This window comes from Triticum aestivum, chromosome 4D, assembly GCF_018294505.1.
Source record: "Triticum aestivum cultivar Chinese Spring chromosome 4D, IWGSC CS RefSeq v2.1, whole genome shotgun sequence".
NCBI classification, from domain to species: domain Eukaryota; kingdom Viridiplantae; phylum Streptophyta; class Magnoliopsida; order Poales; family Poaceae; genus Triticum; species Triticum aestivum.
Window position 1 is genome coordinate 344,189,493 of NC_057805.1, and position 5,226 is coordinate 344,194,718.

The following is a 5,226-nucleotide window of genomic DNA, read 5'->3' on the forward strand; positions in this document are numbered from 1 at the left end:
GTAGTGTGATGCTGGGGATGTTACAGTTTGGAATTAGGGTTTTGACATATTTGGATGGAGAAAGTGGTTGAGGGTTTTGGAGCAATATCACTAAGCACTTGAGCAAGTGGACCATTAAGCAACACCTCATCCCCTTTTAATAGTATTGGCTTTCCTATGGACTCAATGTGATCTTGGATCACTTAAATAGAAATGAAGAGTCTTGAGCTTTTGCCAATCTTTGTCCTTGGCATTTTGAAGGGGTTCCACATCCTCTTGTCCTTACCACTCCATTTTTTAACTTATCTGAAACATGCTAGATAAAACTATTAGTCCAACAAAGAATATGTTGACATTAATTACCAAAATCACCCAGGGAGCACTTGTTCTTTCAATCCCCCCTTTTCGGTAATTGATGACAACATACATCAAAGCTTCAAGTAAATGATATGAAGAGTAATAAGTAAAGCTTTGGAAGAATATGTAACATTCATAAGCTCCCCCCACATGTATACAATCATGTGATGATAAAATCTAAGGACATATGAATGCATAGCATGACAGAGTAAGAAATGAGTTACATGTATCTTGGTCACATGCATCAGAGCAAAAACAAGTGTTGATAGGTTGTACCTTCATGCTTTATGAATCCCTCTTGCAAACAATATGTGCAAAAGCAAGAGATCATCATGCACATGAGCGTGATGCATATACTTACCTTGTAGTTCTTGAGCTGACTCTTGAATAAGTAATCTTGAGAAAACAAGGTTAGATAACACAAGAAAACTTCAAACGAGAAGGATTTCAAGATCCACAAGAATACCAAGACTGGGATGACATGTAATAGGTGAATACCACATAGTAAGTACTTAATTCAGATATAGACATGTCCCCAAGAACTTTAAAGATTTGCAATAAATTCCTTAAACATGGACTCTTTCTCCGCCTGAATCTAACATTGGATAATGAGAGAAGGTAAGGTGAAATAAAATCAGAGCAGAAATATAGAAATCAGAGCAGAAATGAATAAGATCCAAAAATATCTCAAAACAAATACTAACATGTATTTCCCCTCTTAAAGACATGTGACTTCTCTCCTCTTATGGTATTGCACTTCTCTTCCTTTCTTAGAAGAGTTTTGTAAGACTAAGCTTTGATGTGCTCTCTCTTCCCCTTTGACATCAATTTCCAAGAAGGGTAGTGTTCATGGATATGAGTCAAGTGAGTATGATCCTTGAGAGACACAAGCAAGAATAATGTAGTTCAAGATGCAGATAGAGGAAAAGAATCATTGAGTGGAGTTGAAGAGAATAGGCAACAAATGATGGCAAAAAAAATTCTCCGCAGTGAAATCGGTGGCGCCGATCTGTTCCACCGGTGACTTCGAGATAGCAGAGCAACTGAATGTGCTCATCAGTGAGACTGTGTGAGTCCGTTTTGGTAGAATTGATGAACTGCATATAGGTGAAACTTGTATTTCCGGCTGCCCGATAGGCTTAAATCGATGGAACCGAGTCCAACGCTGAAGAAAAGTTTTGTCAACTCATCTCACTTTGCAAATGAAATTTCACAAGGAATTAATTTTCATAAGGATTTGCAATGAATTAAACTTAGATATAAAGAGAAATAAAACAGAAACCAAAAGAGATCTAGATGAAGTTGAAGGGAAACACAAGAGCAACAAAACATGCAATGGAAATACAATATACAAAAGAACATTAGAGAACTTCATCTAGAGGTGGTCGGCGACAAAGTCACCTCTGTTAGAGTATATTGACTTGAGAGTCAAGTGAGATCACTTGATCATAGGTCATACTCATCGTTTAAGCTCAAAATGGGGTTGCCATTTTTCATTTAAGCGTCTTGATGTATTTACATCTTGTTGATGTGCTTTAACCCATGACTTTTACTAAAACTTCTCTAAGATGGAATGACATACCTTGGGTTGTGGTGTTGATTTTGATCATGTAGTTGAACTTGTGTTGGATGCTCAAGGTTGATGTAGTCCATCAAGAGTTGGAAGCATCCTTTGGAGTTGAAGTTCATCTTTCTACATGGGTTAGTCTTGCAAGGAATAGCACTTGTGTATCCAAAATGACAATCATGAAATTGACATATTGAGGTAGTCAAAGGATATGTTGAGTGTGTTCATGCTTCCTTGATTCCAACAACCAAAACATAGATACTTGGTGATGTAGAAATTGCTCAAGATGTGAGTGGTTTGCAATCTCATAGATTGAGGCTCAACCAAGTACCTACAAGGGTTAGATAACATGAAAGGATGCAAATATATCCAAGATAAATGATCATCATTGTAAGAGAAGTACCAAGGATTAGTCACATAGGCTCATGCCTTGCACTGTCTTAGGAGTCTCTACTCCAAATTTGAAGCATCAATAATATTCAATTCACCTCTCAAACGGCAAAATATATTTTCATCAAGTGGTTTAGTGAAGATATCGGCCAATTGCTTGTCGGTACGAACATGCTTAAGGTTGATATCTCCTTTAGCAACATGATCACGAATGAAATGATGACGAACATAAATATGCTTAGTTCGAGAATGTTGCACATGATTCCCTTGGGTTGGGCTGGCGCCGACGCTCATCGACCTCACCGGCCCCGACGACGACGACGAGGATGCCTAGGCAGCGCGTCTCCTCGCAGTTTTAAGTTTTATTTAATGTTTTAGTTAATGTAAAAGTGGACTCGTGGACTCCCGCCGGCCTTTATGGCCGGCATTAATGTTTAATTAATGTTTTTATTTTTCAAAATGTTTGCGGTAATGTTTTTTTGCGCGACCTCGAGAATGGGTCGGGCCAGCGTTCGGCGCAAGCACCGACCCAAATGCGAAAGAGTACATGGGTGTCCGCCGGGCCGACCCTAACGGACAAAAAGCGGACGAAATCGCCTTCCGGTTGGGTCGGCACGTTGGAGTTGCTCTAAGCACTTTTTTAACACAGTACGCACGCAAGCGCTCATATATACGCACATACACCCATCCTTATGAACGCGCGCACACACACCCTACCTCTATGAGCACCACTGAGAAACTGAGCCGGCATATCATCTTGAGATTTTACGAAGTCACTGTAGACGCCTCGTAGTTGACGGGAATGTCTCCTCCCACTAAACGTGCATCACCGAAAATCCTGAAATAAATCCAGGATAAATGCGAGCAAGGAAAGAGATCGGTAAGGGAAAAGGCAAAAAAGAATCAGCAAGCCAAGTATGGAGAAAATCAGGTAGAGCCCGGCATCGTAGCGGTACCTACCTATTCTGTGGGATTAATTGGGCATATACGTGATATGTGGAGCCCAATTTTAATAGAGAATGAAGGCCTAGTCGGGTCAGGCCAGAGGCCAATTTAACAGAAGGAAGACAACGGGACAACAACAACAGATACAGTTTGTTTAGGAAAGATTGTGCTCTTCTCGTTTATTTTAAATCTAATCCGCCAATGTTCATAATACGCAAAATCAACGGGTATAAAAGGGGGACGTATGGAGAACTATGAAAACGTCTATCTTTTATTAATAGTTAAAGATAATGTCTTCGAGATCTGGTGGGGGATTGCTGAATTATAGATGAGCCTTGGGCCATATAAACCATAATTCCTCCCTAAGCCCCATGTGGGATGTCATGACATGCTGGGAAGTTTAGTACCATACTGCTAATGGAGGAGAGTTGAGACCTGTTTATAACGGATTCTCTTTTGCATGTTATTGGAGCTTGATAGGAGGAGTGGTACATGCACGCTTCTCCTCTGCTGTCCGTCATGCCTTGACTCGCCCACGCACACGTCGTGTTTCATGAACGAGCCGAACCGAGCTCACACCTATGTCATACTTGCGCTTTATTTTGTCAGCTAGGATTAATTAATTAATTTGAGATCAATTAGGAGTCGTTAATGAATGTGCCACTGTCTGAGACCATGGACTAATAGCCGACTTGTTCATGTGCCTAAGCTCAGGGCTAAAACTGTCAATCCAACGACTATATACTGGAGGTGTTGGCAACCCTAGCTGACACATTCAGTTTCTGCTTGCCACACAATCCTAGCCGTCACTCCACTGTTCCGGTGCTCCATCCAGTCGACTGCGTGCACGGCCGCGGTCCTCCGAAACCCCGCCATTTGCGATCCTACACCGGGAAAAGGGCGATAAGATTTGTTATGAGTGTCTTGACACGTCTGCCCTCTTCGTCTTTGTCCTCGACTTCGACTACTTCTTCGAGACCGACCCCATGAATGACACCGCCACTTCTAAGAAGGAAGGCTGCGGAGGAAGCCGCAACCGCCGCGGTTTTATCCTAGCCTAAACCAGCAAAAGGTATGATTTGTTCACCCCCATTTAACTGTTCATATGCTAGCCGTACTTAGTGTCCACGTAAATATTTCGTTTATATGTTCGATACATGCTCATGGATTAAATAAATCAAAAGGTGGTGATACATCCAGTAAACTCACTGTCCAGTACTGCTACTTTGTCCGTTATATATATACGCCTGGGACAGTCTCATAGTTTCGTGTCAGCTAATATACGCACTAACATGTTGAATCACGTGCTACAGAATGTCTTTCAGGTGTATGTGCATCGCCTTTTGCTGAATTGTATACTTGCATGAAACTGTATTCGATCCCTGGCGCTTTGTTCAAGTACTACTAGACTACTAGTCAAATACCAAGAAAGTTACCTGAAAAGCCACCTTTGGGAAACACTACTGTAAAAATGCTATCGATCCTGAATGTTAATTAATCTCCTCTGGGCACAAGATTACAGCAAGACAGTGCAAGAGGATCGCTCCATGTAGAGCGAGCTAGCTAGTTGGCCAAGAAAAAGGCGCGAGCACGTTGTGTGGAAAAGGCAAACTGCAAGGCCAGCTGTCTCCACCTTCTCCTCCCAGTCTGGCCGGCCCGGGCGTCCATCCGTTTTACTACTGCGAACTAGTGTACATACAGTACGGATCTGCTGTCAATGAATCCTCAGAGAATACCAAAAATGAGACTGGGCATTTTTTACCTAGATCAGTTGTTTTCCATTTTTAATTAATAATAATGATGGCCAGTTCATTCCCACATAAACGGAAAATATCCTGCGTCCCATCGGCCCTTACCTGTCAGTGTCTACAACCTTCATCGCCCTCAATACAAACACCGGATCTACACAGCCAGCCAGGCCATTTTTGTTCGTTACACTGGACAGGACACCGGCAGAAGAGGCGACGTGAGTGGCATCTCTCTCTCCC